Here is a 21,583-nt window from a genome sequence, read left to right on the forward strand (position 1 = left end):
AAAGGAAAATGAAGATGATTCAAAGCAATGAAAAGATAGTCCATGCTCTTGGATTGGAAGGATTAATATTGCTAAAATGGCCATACTCCCCAAAGCAATCTACAGATTTCATGTGATCCCTATCAAAATACTAATGGCATTTTTCACAGAACTAGAACAAATAATTCTAAAATTTATATGGAACACAAAAGGTCCAGAATTGCCAAAGCAATCCTGAGGAAAAAGAACAGTGCTGGAGGCATAACCCTTCCAGACTTCAGACTATACTACAAAGCTACAGTAATCAAAATAGCATGGTATTGGCACAAAAACAAACACATAGATCAATGGAACAAAATAGAGAGCCCAGAAAGAACCCCACATACCTACAGTCAATTAATCTTTAACAAGGAGGCAAGAATATACAATGGAGAAAAGACAGTCTCTTCAACAAGTTGTGTTGGAAAACCTGGACAGCTGCATGGAAAAGCAATGAAGTTAGAACACTCCCTCATACCATACACAAAAATAAACTCAAAATGGCTTAAAGACATAAATATAAGAATATAAATATTCCATAAATATACCATAAAACTCTTAGAAGAGAACATAGGCAAAACATATTCTGACATAAATTACAGCAATATTTTCTTAGATCAGTCTCCCAAGGCAAAAGAAATAAAAGCAAAAATAAACAAATGGGACCTAATGAAACTTAAAAGCTTTTGCACATCAAAGGAAATCACCAACAAAACAAAAAGACAACCTGCAGATTGGGAGAAAATATTTGCAAACAATGAGACCAACAAGGGGTTAATATTCAAAATAAACAAATAGCTCATGCAACTCAATTAAAACAAAAAAACAAAAAACAGGGCTTCCCTGGTGGCGCAGTGGTTGAGAGTCCGCCTGCCAATGCAGGGGACGCGGGTTCGTGCCCCGGTCCGGGAAGATCCCACATGCCGCGGAGCGGCTGCGCCTGTGAGCCATGGCCGCTGAGCCTGCGCGTCCGGAGCCTGTGCTCCGCGACGGGAGAGGCCACAGCGGTGAGAGGCCCGCGTACCGCAAAAAAAAAAAAACAAAAAACAAAAAACAAAAAAACAACCTGATCAAAAAATGGGCAGACGACCTATACAGATATTTTTCCAAAGAAGATATACAGATGGCCAACAGGCATGTCGAAAGATGCTCAGCATGGCTAATTATTAGAGAAATACAAATATAAACCACAACAAGATATTACCTCACACCAGTCAGAATGGCTATCATCAAAAAGTCTACAAATAGGGGCTTCCCTGGTGGCGCAGTGGTTGAGAGTCCGCCTGCCAATGCAGGGGACAGGGGTTCATGCCCCGGTCCAGGAGGATCCCACATGCCGCGGAGCAGCTAGGCCCGTGAGCCATGGCCGCTGAGCCTGCGCGTCCGGAGCCTGTGCTCGGCAACGGGAGAGGCCACAACAGTGAGAGGCCCGCGTACAGCAAAAAAAAAAAAAAGTCTACAAATAATAAATACTGGAGTGGATGTGGAGAAAAGGGAACCCTAGTACACTCTTGGTGGAAATGCCTAAATTGGTGCAGCCACTATGGAAAACAATATAGAGGTTCCTTAAGAAACTAAAAATAGAGGTACCATATGATCCAGCAATCCCAACCTGGGTAAATATCTGGAAAAAAGGAAAACTCTCATTCAAAAAGATACATGTACCCCAATGCTCACAGCAGCACTACTTATAATAGCCAAGATTTGGAAACAAGCCAATTGCCCATCAACAGATGACTGGCTTAAGAAGATATATATATATTTATATATTTATATAGTGGAGTATTAGTCATAAAAAAGAATGAAATATTGCCATTTGTAGCAACATGGATGGACACAGAGAATATTATACTTAGTAAAGTAAATCAAACGGAGAAAGGCATATACTATATGATCTCACTTATATGTAGAATCTTAAAAACAATACAAATGAATCTATATATAAAACAGGAACAGAGGACTTCCCTGGTGGCGCAGTGGTTAAGAATCTGCCTGCCAATGCGGGAGATACGGGTTCGAGCCCTGGCCCGGGAAGATCCCACATGCTGCGGAGCAGCTAAGCCTGTGTGCCACAACTGCTAAGCAACCCCCGCTCGCCACAACTACAGAAAGCCCACACACAGCAACGAAGACCCAATGCAGCCAAAAATAAATAAATAAAAATAAATTAAAAAAAAAAAAAAAAAACAGGAACAGAATCACAGACATAGAAAACAAACTTATGGTTACCAAAGTGGAGAGCAAGGGAGTGAGGGAATAATTAGGAATATGGGATTCATGGATAAAAACTACTATACATAAAATAGATTAGCAACAATGATTACTGTTTAGCACAGGGAATTATATTCAATACTTGTAATAAACTATAATGGAATATAATCTGAATAAAATAACTGAATCACTTTGCTGTACACCTGAAACTAACACAGTATTGTAAATCAACTATACTTGAATTTTTTTAAAAAGCTGAGTCGGAATTAAAACAAAAGAAATCTCCCGGGCTCTGCGTCCTCATCATAAAGAGACATATCTAACAGGGGTGTAAGCAGCAGAACCAACTATCCTAGTTTTCCTGGGACTGAGGTTGGGGGTGGGACGGTTCTCAGGATATGGGAATGAGGAGTTTCCCAGGACATGAAAATTTCAGGGCTAAAACTGAGAAAGTCCCAGGCAAATCAGAATTGGTCACCCTAGTTGTAAGCATATGCATTGTAAAGATGTAGGTGTGATAATTACATTGATTCTATTTATTTATGTTTGGCTGCGTTGGGGTCTTCGTTGCTGCGCGTGCGCTTTCTCTAGTTGAGGCGAGAGGGGGCTACTCTTCGTTGCGGTGCGTGGGCTTCTCATTGCCCTGGCTTCCCTTGTTGCAGACCAGGGCTTGAACCCGTGTCCCCTGCCTTGGCAGACGGATTCTTAACCACTGTGCCACCAGGGAAGTCCCACACAGATTCAGAGAACAACTTTTTTCTCATCCCCCTTCCCCTATCATACCCACCTCATAGGTCTAGCTTTTTACCTGTGCCCCTGGGGACATCTAAGGTAAATCTCATGGTTTTTATAGTCATCTCAGATAATAGAGACTTTCAGTCCCAATTTTTTTTTTTTCTTTTTAAGTCACACGCAAGGAAAAAAATTGTGTCAGTTCGGTAATTGCTATCCTTTTGGCAAGTTGCCTGCAGCTGCAAGGGTCATAGTTTTTTTGTTTTGTTTTGTTGCTTTACGCGGGCCTCTCACTCTTGTGGCCTCTCCCGTTGCGGAGCACAGGCTCCGGACGCGCAGGCTCAGCGGCCATGGCTCACGGGCCCAGCCGCTCCGCGGCATGTGGGATTTTCCCAGACCGGGGCACGAACCCGTGTCCCCTGCATCGGCAGGCTGACTCTCAACCACTGCGCCACCAGGGAAGCCCATAGTCAGTGTTTTATTTACGTTCCTACCTGGCGCTTCTATTCCTCCTCCTCCCTCTCTCAAGGCTGCAGCTTTCTCAAGTGTTGTCGGCAGATGCTTCCCCTCCAACAGGTCCTGTGAGGAAACGCTCAAGTCCACGGTTACATTTCCAGCTTCTCCCCGCAGGGTTCATCTCCCACCTCCAGGTGGCGCTCCTGGAAAGGATATAAGACCCCTGATTCATATTCTGTCTCTCCCTCTCCCTCTCTTCCCCTCTCCCCCTCCCTGTTCTCCAGGCTGTCCCAGAACATCTTCAGAGCTGTCAGCACAGTCCTGAGCCCTTGAGATGTTCCAAACGTGAGCGAGAGCCCATTCTTCTCTGGGTCGTGCCCCTCCCCCCATACTAGTGCTCTGAGTGGCTCAGTTGAAGCTTTTCCCCCTTGAAGCTTGAAGTGCGAAAACATCCTCACCACATTCCTATGTCGAAGAGAGACTGGAACCCACAGCGCACCAGTGCTCTTGTAAACAAAGATGAAGACAAAACAAAACAGCTCTTCAGCACCAGGTGGAAAACGGACCCGGGGTGGAGAAGTTGGGTTTCTGGCTTAAGTCACGCGTGGATGGTCCCACTTTCGAGTCTGGCCTCATTGGCACCTACAGTCTGTGGGTCTGGGCAGAAACTGAGTTTACAATGATCCTCCTTTAATGTTCTGTTATATATGTGTGCAGACACCTTGCAAATGTCGCACAAGGGCAAGTTCTGAAGACAAATGGATGGTAGGAGTCCATTTTCACCAAAAAGCAAACACAAACAAGTAAACAAACAAAAAAACCCCACAAGAATTCATGAATAGATGCACACAAAAATGAAAGGTGGGGCTTCCCTGGTGGCGCAGTGGTTGAGAGTCCGCCTGCCGATGCAGGGGACACGTGTTCGTGCCCCGGTCCGGGAGGATCCCACATGCCGCGGAGCCGCTGAGCCTGAGCGTCCGGAGCCTTTGCTCCGCAACGGGAGAGGCCACAGCAGTGAGAGGCCCGCGTACCGCAAAAAAGGAAAAAAAAAAAAAAAAGAAAGGTGACATTCACCAAAACGTTAACAAGGGATGGGAACTTGAGTAATTTCTTGTTTTAAGTACGTGGATGTGCTATTTCTTACATGAAAATAGTATCTGTATAATAAAATGTACTGCAGTAAGCGTTGATGGGTGATGCATGTAAATGGCCTGAATACCATTCATTCCCCAGAAGGTCACTTTATTTTGGTTGTTTTGCAGCTGTCGGTTCATTGCCTCCGGTCAAGGCACAGAAACAGCTGAGTCTTTTCTGTATCCGTCGCTGGAACCACAGTTAAAGATTCCTTTTGGAAAGGGAACAGAAAGTTGGAGGCTAGAGCTGTGGAATCTGGGAGAGAGCCGTGGGCGTCTGCAGAGCCATTTCCTCTGCACCACGAGTGTCATAAGCAAGAACAAATCTGACTCCATATTAAATCTGTTTCTTTGACTTTAACCTTTACTTTCTGTGGCTTTTGTTACAAGTTATTCACTAAGAGGATGTTGCCTATGCTAAAAGCATACATAATGGCCTGTCGCAGGGAACCCTGCTGCCTCTGCCTGAATGTTAAACTAAAATACCTTTGTTCAGCTCCCAGGGAAATATCCTGACCCAGCCCACCTGTGAATAGCTGCTGGAAAGAAGATATTAACGCATCCCCTCCCCAGTCTGGCCAAACCAGGAGATATCTGCAAAACCCTCCGGCCTTTTTACTTTATCCCCTCACCTGCCCCTCTCTGTTCTGTGAAAAGCTAGCAGCCAGGCTCCGGTAAGATAGTTCTCTGGGACTCTAGCCCACCATTCTCTTGAACTCCTGTCTTACCAAATAAAGTTGTTATTCCTTGTTCCAACACCTCCCGATTTATTGGCCTGTCGTGCGTGGAGCAGAACAAGCTTGGACGCGGTAACACGAGGAAACGCCAGAGGGCTTGCCTCCAGTTGAATGAGATTGCCTCCAGAGAATGATGATTAAAAAGCTTCAGCTGAACCCCCATGGCACCCATGCTCTGAAACAAGACGGATGACATTTTTTTAAAGGATGCACCTGCCAACCTCAAATTGGCACCTGCCAGCTACCTCTACAAGGATTCGATCATGAGCTGCTGCCCCTGCTGACCTTCCACATGCCCTGAAAGGAGCTCAGCGAGGAGACCAGGAATGAGGCGCTCTGTGCTCTGGGGAAAACTGGCAGAACAGGTCTTCAGAGAGTTAGAGATTTTCAGGAGAAGATTTTAGGAGCCCAATTCTTGCAACTCCTCATATCTAGAAAAGCACTGAAATCCTTCATGGTGACGTCTGCTCCTTGTGACTAGCAGAAACCTTCTGCAATAATGTGTGCTTGATGGCATGGACCCACGCACCCTTCACCAAAATCCATATGTACTGACCTTCCCCCCGCCTCTTCGGAGCAGTTTCTCAGAGCTCTCTGAAATGCTATCTCCAGGGCTACAGTCCTCATTTTGCCCCAAATAAAACTTGACTCACAGTTCCCACGTCGCGCATTGTTTTTTCAGCCCACACACTCTAAAGTGACTACTCAACTGAGGGACCTGACCGGTAATCCTCAACATGGTCAAGGTCATTCAAAACAAGGAGGGTCTGAGAAATTGTTGCAGTCGAGAGGAGACACATTGTATAAATGTAATATATCCTGGAAAGGAACAAAGGACATTAAGTAAAAACTAAGGAAATCTGAATAAATTATGGGCATTACTTAACAATAACGTATCTATACTGGTTCATTATTTGTGACAAATGTATCATACTAAGAGTAAGATATTGAAAAAAAAGAGTAAGATATTAATAGGGGAAACTGGTAATAGGTAATAAAGTAAATAGGAATCTCTGCACTATCTTTGCAATTTTCTGTCAATCTAAAATTATTCTAAATTTTTTTAAAATTTTAGGGAATTCCCTGGCAGTCCAGTGCTTAGACTCAGCGCTTCCACTGTGGAGGGCCCGGGTTCCATCCCTGGTCAGGGAACTAAGATCCCACAAGCTGCGCGGTGTGGCCATAAATAAGTAAATAAATAAAAGTTTTTTAAAAATTTAAAGGATGAGACAAAGAAGACTATGAGGAGTACATTGCAACCCTTTCTAACATGATGACGTCTTCATGAGATGTCTGCTCATATCTCATAAAGCACAATCACACCCAGCCTGTTCCTCAATTAACCATTAGCAGAGGGTATGGGATTAACATGATGAGCTAAGAGCGTGTATAGTTTCACATGCAACAGAATCACCTGGAGCAATTGTTAGATCATAGATTGCTGAAGCTCACCCTCGGAGTTTCTGATTCAGTAGGTCCGTTTAGGACCCAATTATTTGTATTTCTGACCACTTCCCAGGCAATGCCGTTGTCGCCGCCCTGGAGACCACACTTTGAGAACCACTGGCTTGCTAAGCCTTAGACTAATCAAGATTCACATCTGGGACCAGAAAAGGCCAAATATCACCAAGACTTAAGGATGGTTACTCGATACCTGAACAAGATCAGAATTCTCTTAGCAAAGCAGCTTGTGAGGAGTGGCTGTCTCCTGTATGTTACAATGGCTTTCATCATTTCCCCCCCTTCTATTAGTATCATCACACTGGCTCTTTGGAAAAATTCCTCAATCAGATCTTCTCAGTAATTTGGTCTTCAGCTGCATCCATTCTACTGTTTATCCTGTTATAGGCTAATATTAAACTCTATTTACCGTCATATGTTTTCATGCCTAGTATTTCCACAAAACCCTTGCTTTATAAATTATCGTTCTTTTTTTCACATTGCTAACATGTTTCCTTATCTCTTTGCCGTATATTTCTTTTTTAAAAAACATCTTTTAAAACTATTTATTTATTTAGGCTGCGACGGGTCTTAGTTGTGGCATGTGGGATCTTTTAGTTGCAGCATGCAAACTCTTAGTTGCGGCATCTAGTTCTCCGACCAGGGATCGAACCGGGGCCCCCTGCACTGGGAGTGGGAAGTCTTACCCACTGGACCACTCGGGAAGTCCCTGTTTGTAGTATATTTCTTATACTTATTTAAATTCTTGGTCCACCTAACGCCCCTCCCCCAATAATCATGGCTTCACCCCACCAATCAACTCTTTAGGGACAGAGCTTTATAGTCAACCCCATGGGGAGAATGTGACAGTTTTATGACACAGCTGTACGTTATTTGACACTCCTTCCTTCAAGAGGTGGGGTCTGTGACCCTGTCCCCTCCAATATTAGTGAGTCTGTGGTTGCTCTGGTCAATACTCTGGCAGATCTGACCCCAGGCAACTTCCATATCTAGGTCATAAGACGTGATCCAACTTCTGCCTTGTTTACTGAGCCGCCATGCAAGGAGTCCAACTACCCTGATGTCACCATGCCATGAGGAAGCCTAAGACACACAGAGAGGCCATGTGTACACACTCCAGCCACCTGTCCCCTAGCCGAGCCCAACCTCGGAGTCACCCCAGCCTGGCACCAGATATGTAAGTCAAGAAGCTTCCAGGTGATTCTGGTTCATCCCAGTACCCCACCCCTCATGCCACCCTCAGCTGGTCAAGTCTTCCCAGCTGGAGCTGCAGATACGGTGCAGCAGACGCAGCCATCATCTCTATGCTCTGTCCAAACGCCTGACCCGTAGCATCTGTGAGCATGATACAGCGAAGGTTGTTTTATGTCACTAAGTTTCGGATGGTTTGGTATAAATCAATAGATACCCAGAGCAGAGAAGCAGCATTGGGAAGAGTCAAGGGTCCCAATTTGAAGGGATGAAGTGGTGAAAGCCTTTTGTCCTGTGGCCCCTGCTGTAGGTCACTGCTGCCTTTTTTTTTTTTTTTTTTTTTTTGCGGTACGCGGGCCTCTCACTGCAGTGGCCTCTCCCGTTGTGGAGCACAGGCTCCGGACGTGCAGGCTCAGCAACAATGGCTCGCGGGCCCAGCCGCTCCGCGGCATGTGGGATCTTCCCGGACCGGGGCACGAACCCGTGTCCCCTACATCGGCAGGCGGACGCTCAACCACTGCGCCGCCAGGGAAGCCCTGCTGCCATTTTTTGTCACTAGGAGGAAGGCAGTGATTGTCTTCAGCCCAAGCGGGATGCAGACGGGGCAGCAAGACTCACCAGCCGCTCTTGCCCTAAGCCTAGCATCTAATACGATAACACTTAGAACTGTAATTAACATCTCCTTACAGAAACTCAACCTCATCCTACATGAAATACACTCGGACCTCCGTATCCATGGGTTCTGCGTCTGCGGATTCAGCCGACTGCGAATGCAGAATGTGCCAGTGGGAAGGGCCGGCCGTACTACACCATTTTATATAGACGACTTGAGCATCCGTGGGATTTTGGTATCTGTGGGGATCCTGGAACCAATCCCCCACAGATACCAAGGGGTGATGTACTCTCATTTCCAGCCTCAAGCCGCTTGCCCAATCCCATAAGACTCCCCAAAGCAGAGAAGGGTTTGGACACATGGGGTCCCTTTGTCCTGTTCCAAAGACCCTTGTTCAGTTCGGCAGTTTGAGAAAGGGAGCAAAGCTGGGGAGGTCACTCCCTCTCCCCAGCTTCTGTCTTCTGCCCCACGGTTTGGTTTGTCTTTTGCTGACCCTACAGGAAATGAGATGTGGTTTATTTCTACATCGTACTCTTAAAAGCCATCCCCTACTGAGCTTCTCTTGGCATGAGTCCTCCACTGACACAATAAAAATTCACTATCAGATTCTAAGTCATAAAACAGAATTACCGTACGATTCAGCAATTCCACTTTTGGGTATATACCCAGAAGAATTGGAAGCAGGGACTCGGATATGTATATTTGCATCAGATATCTGTATACCTGTGTTCATAGCAGCATTATTCACGATAACCAAAAGGTAGCTTAAACAACAGAAATGTATTTCCCATAATTCTGGAAGCTAGAAATCCAAGATCAAGGTGCTGGTAGGTTGGTTTCTCCTGAGAGCTCGCTTTCTGGCTTGCAAATGAGTGCTTTCTCACTGTGTCCTCACGTGGCCTTTTCTCTGTGGGGGGGGGGGTTGGTGGTGGAGGGAGAAAGAGAGAGAGAAAGAGACAAAGGGAGGCAGGGAGGGAGAGAGAGAGGGAAAGAGATCAGTCTCTGGTTTCTCTTCTTATAAGGACACCAGTCCTATGGGATTAGGGTCCATCCTTAGGACCTCATTAAATCTTATTTACCTCCTTAAAGGCCCTATCTCCAAATATAGTCACATTGGAGGTTAGGGCTTCAACATATGAATTTTGGGGAGATTCCATTCTGTCCATAACACCATACAATGAACTATTATTCAGTCTTAAAAAGGAAGGAAATTCTGATGCACGCTACAACATGGATGAAACTTGAAGACATTATGCTAAGTGAAAGAGGCCAGTCACAGAGAGACCAGTACTGTATAATGATTCCACTTATACGAAGTACCCAGAGTAGTCAAATTTATACAGAAAATAGTTGCCAGGGGCTTGAGGCAGAGGGGAATGGGAGTTATTGTTTAGTAGATACAGAGTTTCAGTTTGGGAAGATGAGAAAAGTTCTGGAGACTGATGACAACGTGAATGGATTTAAAGCCACTGAAATGTACCCTTAAAATGATTATCGTGGTAAAAAAAATTCTAATGCATATGGATTAACCAGAAAATTCCTAGGCACTGCAGCAGACAGAATAAGATGGAGAAGTTATGGGCACCCTGTGATATGAATATTGAAAACTGCAAAGCAGGGACTCTGCAGGGGGCTCAGGTTCAATCTCTGGTCAGGGAACTAAGATCCCACAAGTCACGTGGTGTGGCCAAAAACAAAACAAAACAAAACAAAAAACAAAAAAACTGCAAAGCAAATCTGCAGGAGAGCAAAACTTCTAACCAAGTGATGTGGTCGGTCAAAGCACCTTGAGTGATTACCCTGGGATGAACCCCAGCTTTGGGGCTTTCATTGCACTGTATGAGAATTGAATCTGTAGGGATTAGACCCTGGCTGGGGAAACAGGAGACTGAATACTGGTGCACCAGAATGCTGTTAAGCAAGTCCTGCTCATTTCTGGAACTATTTCATTTATCCAGTTATTTAAGAAATATTTATTGAGCATGTATGCTGTGCCGGACATTTGGGGGGAAGCAATCAGAATCCCCACCTTCGTGGAGCTTATATTCTACTTGGAAAGATGGGCACAAACAAGCAAATAATATTTATCGATTGTGATGAGCGTTATGCTACATATAAACAGGGTGGTGCTATATAACATAATTGTGTGGAGGGTAGGTCTTACCTTTAGGAAACAGTCAAGGAGCGCTTTGAAGGAAATGTGTTTCAGCTGAGAATTAAAGGCTGTGAATTATCCAGCCGTGAGAAATGTAAAGGGGATGACATTTCAGGCAGAAGATACAGGCAGTGAAAAGGCCCTGAGGCAGGAGTGAGCTTGGCATGTTCTAGTTCTAAAAAGGGACACTCAGTCAGTGTGGCTGGAGCAGAGAAGGCTGGTCAGAACTTAGCACGAGGGCTTCCCTGGTGGCGCAGTGGTTAAGAATCTGCCTGCCAATGCAGGGGACACGGGTTCCAGCCCTGGTCTGGGAAGATCCCACATGCCGCGGAGCAACTAAGCCCGTGCGCCACAACTAGTGAGCCTGTGCTCTAGAGCCGCGAGCCACAACTACTGAGCCCACGTGCCACAACTACTGAAGCCCGTGTGCCTAGAGCCCGTGCTCCACAACAAGAGAAGCCACCGCAATGAGAAGCCCGCGCACCGCAACGAAGAGTAGCCCCCGCTTGTCACAACTAGAGAAAAGCCCGCGCGCAGCAATGAAGACCCAACGCAGCCAAAAATAAAATAAATTAAAAAAAAATAATGATAATAACTTAGCATGAGAAGAGAGGCCAGGCCTCACAGAACTTTGCAAGCCACAACAAGAAATCTGAAGTTCTGTCTAAGCGGAAAAAAGAAGTGCAGTGTGGAAAACGCAGTCATTAACACTGAGGAGGGAGCCACGCAAACTCCTAAGCCCGTCTTATCTTGTGGCTTTTCACTTCTCTCATTTCAGTGTTTTTCCTTGCACGTGAAAAACGAGTAGGCAAGGAATATTTTTTACAGCTGCTGTTGTGAGATTCTGCAGTGTTTCCCCTCCTCTTCACAAAGATTGTGCAACATCTGTTAAAGCAAGGAAGAGGGGCAGGGCTGAGGAGGGGGCGGCCCTCGGCCTCCACAGGTATCCCCCAGCCTGAGCCACCAAAATTCCTCACCCAGCTTATCACAATCACCCCCTAAATGATGACCCTGCTTCTGGCTCATGCACCACGTCAACCATGTGGTCTCAACACGGCAGACAGAGGGATCCTTTAAAAATAGAATGGCCCGATTTAGCACATTCAAATCCAGAATGCCCAGTTAAACTTACATTTCAGATCAACAGCAACAAAATTTTGGTATGAGTACGTCCCTTGTAGTTTTAGGGAGATTTATACTAAAAAAATATTCACTGTTTACCTGAAATTCAAAATTAACCAGGAGGGTCTTCCCTGGTGGCGCAGTGGTTAAGAATCCACCTGCCAATGCAGTGGACACGGGTTCAAGCCCTGGTCCGGGAAGATCCTACATGTCACGGAGCAACTAAGCCCGTGCACCACAACTACTGAGCCTGCGCTCTAGAGCCCGCGAGCCACAACTACCGAAGCCCACGCGCCTAGAGCCCATGCTCCGCAACAAGAGAAGCCACCGCAATGAGAAGCCCACGCACCACAACGAAGAGTAGCCCCTGCTCGCCACAACTAAAAAAGAAAGCCCGTGCACAGCAACAAAGACCCAATGCAGCCAAAAATAAATTAATTAATTAAAAATTAACTGCGAAGCCTATATTTAATCAGGCAACCCTATTTTTTTAAAGTTATTTATTAATTTTGGCCAGGCCGAGTGGCTTGCAGGGTCTTAGTTCCCCTACCAGGGATTGAACCTGGGCCCTCGGCAGTGAAAGCATGGAGTCCTAACCACTGGACCGCCAGGGAATTCCTAGGTCACTCCTCAAACACACAAGATGCATTTCTGCCTTTGGTCTTTGAGCTGACTGTTTCCTCTTTCTAAAATGTTCTGCCTCCAGATAAAGGTGTAACTAACTTTCTCACTTCCTTCAAGTCTTTGCTCAGCTGTTGTAACCTAGCAGGACGCTATGGGGCCTTCCCGGGACAGGGCTTCCCCCATATCCTCTGCTTTAGCTCTTCTCTGAAGTACCGAGATAACAGTATCTGATGTACATTGCCTGAGATGTTGTTTGTTTTTTGTTTTTTTAAATTTATTTTATTTATTTATTATTTTTGGCTGCGTTGGGTCTTTGATGCTGCGCGTGGGCTTTCTCTAGTTGCAGCGAGCCAGGGCTACTCTTCGTTGCAGTGCGCGGGCTTCTCATTGCGGTGGCTTCTCTTGTTGCGGAGCACGGGCTCTAAGCGAGTGGGCTTCGGTAGTTGTGGCACGTGGGCTCGGTAGTTGTGGCTTGCAGGCTCTAGAGCGCAGGCTCAGTCGTTGTGTCGCACGGGATTAGTTGCTCCACGGCATGTGGGATCTTCCCGGACCAGGGCTCGAACCCATGTGCCCTGCACTGGCAGGCAGATTCTTAACCGCTGCGCCACCAGGGAAGTCCTGGGTGAAGAATCCTGTGATGAGACTGTTATTCTGGATAATCCAGAAGGGCCCAAAGCAATCACAAGAGTCCTTATAAGAGAGAAGCAGGACTGTCAGAGTCAGAGAAGGAGATGTGAGAACAAAAGAAGATTTTAGATTTCCACGAGCCGAGGAACGGCAGCAGCCTCTCGAAAGAGTGAAAAAGCCAAGGAATGAATTCTCCCCTCGAGCCTCCAACAAGGAACATGGCCCTGCCGCACTGTGCGTTTAGCCCAGTGAGACCCACTTTGGACTTGTGCCCTCCAGAAGGCAGAACGACTTAAAGAATGCTTTAAGTCACTCAGTTTGTGTTTCTTTGTTACAGCAGCCGTCAGAAGCTCATACACTATCCTACTGAAATGCGCAACACCCTCCAGCCATTCTGATCCTCCCTTCCTTGCATCTTTTCTGATCCGTTTCTTACCTTGCATCTTCTAATCTTTCAAGTCTTCCACTTTCCCGCTTCTACAATAGAGAAATACAAAGGAGGTAAGAGTTATGGCTGGGGTCGAGTGAACCAACCTACAGGCTCTGCTAAAGATGATGGCGTGGATGCTTGGTACCACTATCCTTCCTCTAGGTGCTGAGAAAGGGAGTATGTTCCCTGAGGAACTAGTCAATCAGGCAATAAAGGGGCAGGATATTCACATGCTCTTACGGTACCATCTCGGGGCTCCTCCAGGGAGACAGAGAGTCTGGCGAGGAATGCTGGAATGCTGGAAGGAAATTGGCACCTGGGGGGATAAAGTGGATATCAAAGCGTCTACCTTCTTCCAAGGTAATTGATGAGATATACGGTCTCTCCAGCTACAGAGCCCTAGAGAAGACCATAGTCCCCCAGTCAACTTTGGCCCCTTCACGTGCCCTGTACTGAAATGAGACATCTCGCGCTTTTTTCTTTCCCCTGATTCTCTCTTCTCCTCTAATAAGACTCTAAGTCAAAAGGTAAGTGTGGCAAATGAAAGAGTATTCTCAGAGGCATCCTCTTTACCTGTACCCATGGGCTTTGGTGCCTTGCCACGTTCTGTCCCTTGGCAGGGGAAGTCTATCAGCTAGGCTGAGCTCAGCTGCAAGGAACCGATTACCTAACTCTGGCTTAAGCAATGAAGAGAATTAATCATCTTGCCCAACAGGACGGTTTTATGCAAACACTCGAGGCATGCCAGTAAGGACCAAGCCCTTTCTATCTACCACTCTGACGTCGCCTCCAGACCTTATCATAGCTGGGGCAGCTCCAAGCATCTTGTCCTGGCACCAGCACGTTCGAGCAGAAAAGAGCATCCCTTCCTGCCGTCTGTGTTCTTCTCAGGGAGAAATATCCACCCCAGAATCCCAGCTGGCTTCTTGTTATTTCCTCATCTGTCAGGTGGAATAGTAGTAGGAGCATCTCCTAGGGTTGTGAGGCTTACGTGTGTTCATGCAGAACGCTTAGGACAGTGCCTGGCACCGATGAGGCACTTCAGAAGGTTAGCTGTTATTATTATCAGTAATAATAGTCATAGTAAAAGAAGAGGAAGGAGGAGGAGGAAGAGGGAAGGAGGAAAAGGAGAAGAAGGAAGAGAAGGTGAGAAGCAGAAGAGAAAAGAAAGACATGGAATATGTCCAGAAGCTCTGGGAGCAGGACTGAGAAATTCCTCAGTCTGACTCTCAGGGTGGCCCGTGTCAGTCTCCTCCCATTTTGCCTCAAATAGGTCCAATCCTGCCCACATTCCTCCTCTCAGGAACCACTGAGGGATTTGCTCCCATCTACCCTAACACCTCTGTTGCTAGGCAACCTTCTACTACATCTCCAGCACTCAACTTTCATGGAGCATCGGGCCTCCGTCAATCGTGGCTCAAGTCAGAGCCTGGTGCCTGTCGGAGGACAAGGTGAGGAAAGAGAGATTATATGAGAGATCGTAACATTAAAATAGCTACTGCTTAAGCACTTATTATATAACATTAAAATAGCTACTGCTTAAACACTTATTATATACTTACTATATAAACACATTAGCACCATGCATTATTATCATCAACAGTTAACATTTACAGAACACATACTACTTAGAGGTCTTCTACTGAAAACTTTGCACGGATTAACTCATGAATCCTCGCAACAACCCTATGAAGCAGGTAACGTTATTATCCCTACTTAAGAGAAGAGAAAACTGAGGCACGGTGAGGTGAAGCAACTTGCCCAAGAACATACAGCCAGGAAGCATGACTCCTTCACGAGGCTGGGACCAGTGCCTCTTGTTTCCTCACCACAAGGCTGAACAAGTCTCTCTGCAAGAGAGAGGGTAACTCCTCCCTCCCAATCCCTCTCTGTGAAGAAACACAAAGCCATGCATAAATTGACATGCAAAAAAGAAGCAGAAAGACATCACACAAATCATTTAGATGCAAACCCGTAGACAGGCACCAATACAGAGATACACCAAAGCACAGATGGACACAATTGCATAGACACAAATAGAAACCCATAGAGAAACAGCTACACAAAAACATAATGAGAGTCTTCAAGGCGACAGTACACCACAAACACACACAGACACACACACAGAAAAATACAGAAACAGAGATGCGCGTGCACAGAGAAATTTACACACACAACACCTTGCACATGTGCACACACAAACGGCATGTACACACAACAGAAACAAAGGCACAACCCCAAGACAACTGCAGAGGTGACAGAGCCAGAGCCAGGCATGACCCAAGAAAGGCTGGGACTAGAATGTGCCCCTCAGAGCCATTGTCCCCGGAGCCAATCTCCCTAAACAAGACCAGAGGTCAAAACCTCAGCCAGGGGCTTCCCTGGTGGCGCAGTGGTTGGGAGTCCGCCTGCTGATGCAGGGGACACGGGTTCGTGCCCCGGTCCGGGAGGATCCCACGTGCCGCGGAGCGGCTGGGCCCGTGAGCCATGGCCGCTGAGCCTGCGCGTCCGGAGCCTGTGCTCCGCAACGGGAGAGGCCACAACAGTGAGCGGCCCACGTACGGCAAAAAAAAAAAAAAAAAAAAACCCTCACCCAGATGCAGCCTACAGATTGTTTTCATAGAGCCACAAGCTAAGACTGGTTTGTACAAGCTTACACGGGGTTTCGCTGGGTGGTGCTGGTGCAGGGACACCCCTGAGTTTTCATACAGGCTGTTTCTTGGTCAGGGATGCGGGGTCCAAAGGTCTGATGCGAGCCAGAGGAGCTACTCCCACAGCTGCTAGCAGCAGGCCTTGGTCCCCAGCCCCGTGGGCTCGCCATGGGGCTGCTCATGACATGTTTTCCCCCAGAGTCCGAGAGAGAGAGAGAAAATAAAAGAACAACCAAGATGGGCTTCCCTGGTGGCGCAGTGGTTGAGAGTCCGCCTGCCGAGGCCCGTGAGCCATGGCCGCTGAGCCTGCGCGTCTGGAGCCAATGGGAGAGGCCACAACAGTGAGAGGCCCGCGTACTGCAAAAAAAAAAAAAAAAAAAGAACAACCAAGATGAGACCCACAGTGTCTTGTATAACCGAACCTTGCAAGTGACATACCATCACTTCTGCCATATGCTATGGGTCCCACAAATCAATCCTAGTGCAGTGTAGGAGGGCACTACACAGGGTGTTCTGTCAGTCAGGGTTCTTCAGGGAAATAGAAACAATAAGATGTGGAACATATACAGAAAAAGATTTATTATAAGGAATCGGCTCACGTGATTATGGAGGCTGGCAGGTCCAAGATCTCTAGAGGCTGTACCAGCTGACTAGGGACCCGGGAGAGCTGCTGTTGCAGTTCCAGGGTGAAGGCAGTCTGCTGGGGAATGATCTCTTGCCCAGGGGAGGCTGGGCTTTTTCTTCTATTTTTTTGTCCTTCAACTGATTAGATGAGGCCCATCCATCATATAGAAAGCAATCTGCTTAACACAAAGTGCATCCTTTTTTTTTTTTTTCTGCCACGCCGCTCGGCATGCAGAATCTTAGTCTCCCAAATAGGGATCAAACCCGCACCCCCTGCAGTGGAAGCACAGAGTCTTAACCAATGGACCACCAGGGAAGTTCCCAAAGTGCATCCATTTAAACATTAATTTCTTTTAGAAACACCCTCACAGAAACACCCAGAATAACGTTTGGCCAAATATCTGGGCACAGGGACTTAGAACTAGGTAGAGGCGATGGTTGCACAACTTTGGGAATGTAATGAATGCCACTGAATTGTTCACTTAAAAATGGTTGATGGTTGGGACTTCCCCGGTGGTCCAGTGGTAAAGAATCCACCTTCCAATGCAGGGGATGTGGGTTCGATCCCTGGGCGGGGAACTAAGATCCCACATGCCACGGGGCAACTAAGCCTGCATACCACAACTACTGAGCCTACATGCCTCAACTAGAGTGCCCGCCTGTCACAAACTACAGAGCCTACGCTCTCTGGAGCCTGCCGGCCACAACTAGAGAGAGAAAACCTGCACGCCACAACTAGAGAGAAGCCCACGTGCCACAAGGAAAGATCCCACGTGCCACAACTAAGACCCGACACAGCCAAAAATAAAAATAAAGTAAAAAAAAATTTTTTTTAATGTATGACTTTAAAAAAAATGGTTGATAGTTAATTGTACGTTATGTGAATTTTACCTCAGTTAAATACACTTGTCCCTCAATATCTGAGAGAAATTCGTTCCAGGACCTGCTGCCGGTACCAAAATTCAAGGACGCTCAAGTCCCTTATTTAAATGGCATAGTATTTGCACATAACCTACACGTATCCTCTCCTATACTTTAAATAATCCCTAGATTACTTATATTACCTGACACAATGTGAATGCTATGCAAGTAGTTGTAAATACAATGTAAATGTTATGTAAATAGTCGCCTGCCTTGGCGAACTCAAGTTTTGCTTTTTGGAACTCTAGAATTTTTTTCCCCAAGTATTTTAGATCCCCACTTGGTTGTAAATAAATACCTTAGTAAACATCCTGAAGGCTCAAGAAAATGTGCCTGTAGGTCTTATCCAGCCTTCTGGCCATGAGTTTGAATCCTTTTCTTTGGGCTTTAAAAAAAACAAAAAAAGACAATTACACAGAAAAGTACATACAAAAGGATTCCATTTACATGAAGTTCAAACCTAAGCAAAATGAAACAAGCTTTTTTTAAAAAGAACAGAATTTTAGTTTGTAAAACTACGAAGAAGGGATAAGGAACGATTTAGTCAAAATGCAGGGTGTGGCTGTTTATCTGTGAGAGCTGTGCCTTAAGGTGGGGATATTAGTAAGGAAGTACCAGCAGTTTCCAAGATACTAGTTCTTTTCTTTAGCCTGGGTTCTGAGATCAGTGGGTGCTTTTAATTTTAATTCTTTCAATGGGATGTTGAGTCTGCATTTAAGAGAATCAAACTCAGACTGTTTACAGTTGTATCCATAAGTCAGCACATACATGGTGCACTGCACATTTAAAAACAAATGTTTGCTGAATAAAAAAACCTACACATTTGGGTGTAGGGTGAAATGTCAGCCATAGGTGAATCTGAATAGAGTACGCGGGTCTTCTATACGCCATTCTGGTTCTTGCAACTTCTCTGTAAGTCTGAGATTATGTTCAAAAAAGTAAATGTAAACAACAAGGACAGAAAAGGTGGTAGATTTCAAGAAGCTTCTATTTTCCTTCACTTCAAAAAATATGAGGTGGGGGCTTCCCTGGTGGCGCAGTGGTTGGGAGTCCGCCTGCCGATGCAGGGGACGCGGGTTTGTGCCCCGGTCCGGGAGGATCCCACATGCCGCGGAGCGTCTGGCCCGTGAGCCATGGCCGCTGAGCCTGTGCGTCCGGAGCCTGTGCTCCGCAGCGGGAGAGGCCACAACAGTGAGAGGCCCGCGTACTGCAAAAAAAAAAAAAAAAATGAGGTGACCAGATGCAAATTGATAAATTATCCCATAGTATAATGTGATTCCAGTTATTTGTCTCAGAGGGGTCTCTATTTCCTTCTCCCACTTTTGGAAAATCCACAAATATCCCAAGTGGGAAAGAGGGTGCAGAGTGAAGACCCCACTGGACCAAGGGTCATTCCCCCAAGACCAGAGGATCCCATCCCCAAGGCAGACATCTTGGGGCTTCCCTGAGTCCACTGGGCACAAAGTCAAGTAGTAAAGAAAAATTGTTCCTGATCCCTTTTCCTAGCACTTATCTCACTTTATAATTATACATTCATTAGTGTGATTATGTGATTAATATCTGTTTCCATCACCAGACTTTCAGCCAAGCAGGGGTCCCTATGCACTCTACTGTATGCCCAGCCCAAAGTGCCACTCAATAAATAATAGTGACAGCAAGACTGATGGAGTTATGACCTGTGCCAGACAGTCTTCCAGGGGCTTTGCAGAGATTATTGCAGCGTTCACTCCTCCCACACAGGGACTCTAGGAGGTAAGCGCTGCAATGAGCATGAGGAAACAGAGAGGGTAAGCAAGTTGTTCAAGCTATGAAAAGGGGGCCAGGGTTTCATACCAGACAGTCCGGGTCCAGAGCCCACATTCTCAACCACAGCCGGACACTTCTTCTGCCCCTTGAATCAGAAGCGAATGCACACCCCCAGGTCTCCGCTCAGTATCCTTAGCATGATGCCGAGTTCAGTGCATAAAGAAATAAAGAGGGGCTTCCCTGGTGGCGCAGTGGTTGAGAGTCCGCCTGCCGATGCAGAGGACACGGGTTCATGCCCCGTTCCGGGAGGATCCCATATGCCGCGGAGCGGCTGGGCCCTTGAGCCATGGCCGCTGAGCCTGCGCGTCTGGAGCTTGTGCTCCGCAACGGGAGAGGCCACAGCAGTGAGAGGCCCACGTATCGAAAAAAAAAAAAGAGAAATAAAGAGAATGTCCTGCCAGAGTGCCCCACTGAATCTGAGATGGGGTGCAGCCTCAGCTAATCAAGAAAGGGTTACCCCACACCTCTTGGATGACAAATGATCTCCTCGTGGAGGAAGCTGCTTCCAACCCTGAGACAAGTCATAATTACATTATAAATGTTACAAGACTTATGCAGTATAATATGTTGTATAAATATCATGTTTTATATATATAAGTATTATATTTACATAACAGGTTATATTGTATAAATATCATGTTACATATATATTATATTTATATAATAAGTTATATAAATGTTACATATATATGTATTATATTATTTATATAATATGTTATATTGTATAAATATTATATTACATCGGTGTAATCCTATGAATGCTCTATTTATATAAGATGACAGAATATTAATATATTTTATATAAAGATTATAATATATGTTGTAATTATATATGATTTTATAACATATAGTTGTATTTATAATTAAACATTTATGTGAATATATTAATATATTATAATATCCATAATATCAATATAATAATCTGTTTATTATGATGTAATCATGTATTATATATAATATTGGTATAATATTATATAGAATTTTATATTAAAATATAGTATATTCTGTTAGAATTTTATATTATAATAGAAATCTTCTATTTTATTAACTATATTAATTTTACAATATTACATATATTAATTGAATTTATAGTAAATATTTAAAATTATATATATTTTATGTAATATATAATATATATAATTACACATGTAATTTATAATTAAATATAGAAGCATTTAAGAGAATCACACTCACAATATTTGCATTCATAAGATGGCACATATTCCATATTTTAAACATTTTTCAACGTTTAAGAGACTTTGGCCTTTGAGATCAGCTTCAGCAATTCCTATCTAATGGAAGAATTCATTCGAGTTGTGATTTTTGAGGTGAAATACATACACTGGTCTTCATGAGAGGAGGCTGGGCCCTTGGGCTGAAGGATTTCAACCCTCGACGCCAGGCCTGCATGGCCTGGCCACTGTTAGTTGCGGTTGAACAGCTTCTACCGATATTCCGTTCACGACGATACGCATATTCTCTAAGGTGATGTACACGTCCTCTACAGCAAGTCCTGAGCCCTCCTAGGAATTTCCTTTCACTTCCATATTCCTACCGACGGTGTTGTCAAGGCGATCATGGCTGTTTCTAGCAGGCACCTCAAAACACCTCCAGCTTCTACCCATTCCCCAATTCCAAAGCCACTTCTACATTTTTAGGTACTTGTTGCAGCAGAACCCCACTTGCAGGGACTAACAGGTGTATCAGCTTGCTAGGGCTGCCCTAACAGGGTACCACAGACTGGGGGACTTAAACAACAGAAACGCACAGTCTCACGGTTCTGGAGGCTGGAAGTCCAAGCTCACGGTGTCTGCAGGGCTGGTTCCTTCTGGGGGCTGCAAGGGAGAATCTGTTCTAGGCACCGCTCCTTGGCTTGCAGACGGTCATCTTCTCCCTGTGTCTCTTCACCTCATCTTCCCTCTGCATGTATCAGTGTCCTAATCTCTCCATATAAGTACACCAGTCCTATTGGATTAGGGCCCACCCTAATGATCTCATTCTCACTTGGTCACATCTGCAAAGACCCTACCTGCAAATGAAGTCAATTATGAGGTCCTAGTGGTTAGGACCC

At 45.5% G+C, this 21,583-nt stretch overlaps 3 long non-coding RNA genes across 3 annotated transcripts; all 3 read right to left on the bottom strand.

The window, feature by feature from the left end:
* Positions 1 to 321: 321 nt before the first annotated feature.
* Positions 322 to 4,357, bottom strand: LOC309837022. Its single transcript, XR_014298201.1, has 3 exons — positions 3,876 to 4,357; positions 3,456 to 3,620; positions 322 to 456 (listed from the first exon to the last, which is right to left on the bottom strand). It is a non-coding gene; the product is annotated as an uncharacterized lncRNA (long non-coding RNA).
* Positions 4,358 to 4,640: 283 nt separating this feature from the next.
* Positions 4,641 to 5,807, bottom strand: LOC309837021. The gene is made up of 3 exons (XR_014298200.1): positions 5,573 to 5,807; positions 5,279 to 5,462; positions 4,641 to 4,762 (listed from the first exon to the last, which is right to left on the bottom strand). It is a non-coding gene; the product is annotated as an uncharacterized lncRNA (long non-coding RNA).
* A 5,496-nt stretch (positions 5,808 to 11,303) lies between these two features.
* LOC309837020 lies at positions 11,304 to 13,801 on the bottom strand. The gene is made up of 3 exons (XR_014298199.1): positions 13,741 to 13,801; positions 13,517 to 13,557; positions 11,304 to 11,592 (listed from the first exon to the last, which is right to left on the bottom strand). It is a non-coding gene; the product is annotated as an uncharacterized lncRNA (long non-coding RNA).
* Positions 13,802 to 21,583: the final 7,782 nt, after the last annotated feature.

This window comes from Grampus griseus, assembly GCF_964374135.1.
Source record: "Grampus griseus genome assembly, chromosome: 19".
NCBI lineage: Eukaryota > Metazoa > Chordata > Mammalia > Artiodactyla > Delphinidae > Grampus > Grampus griseus.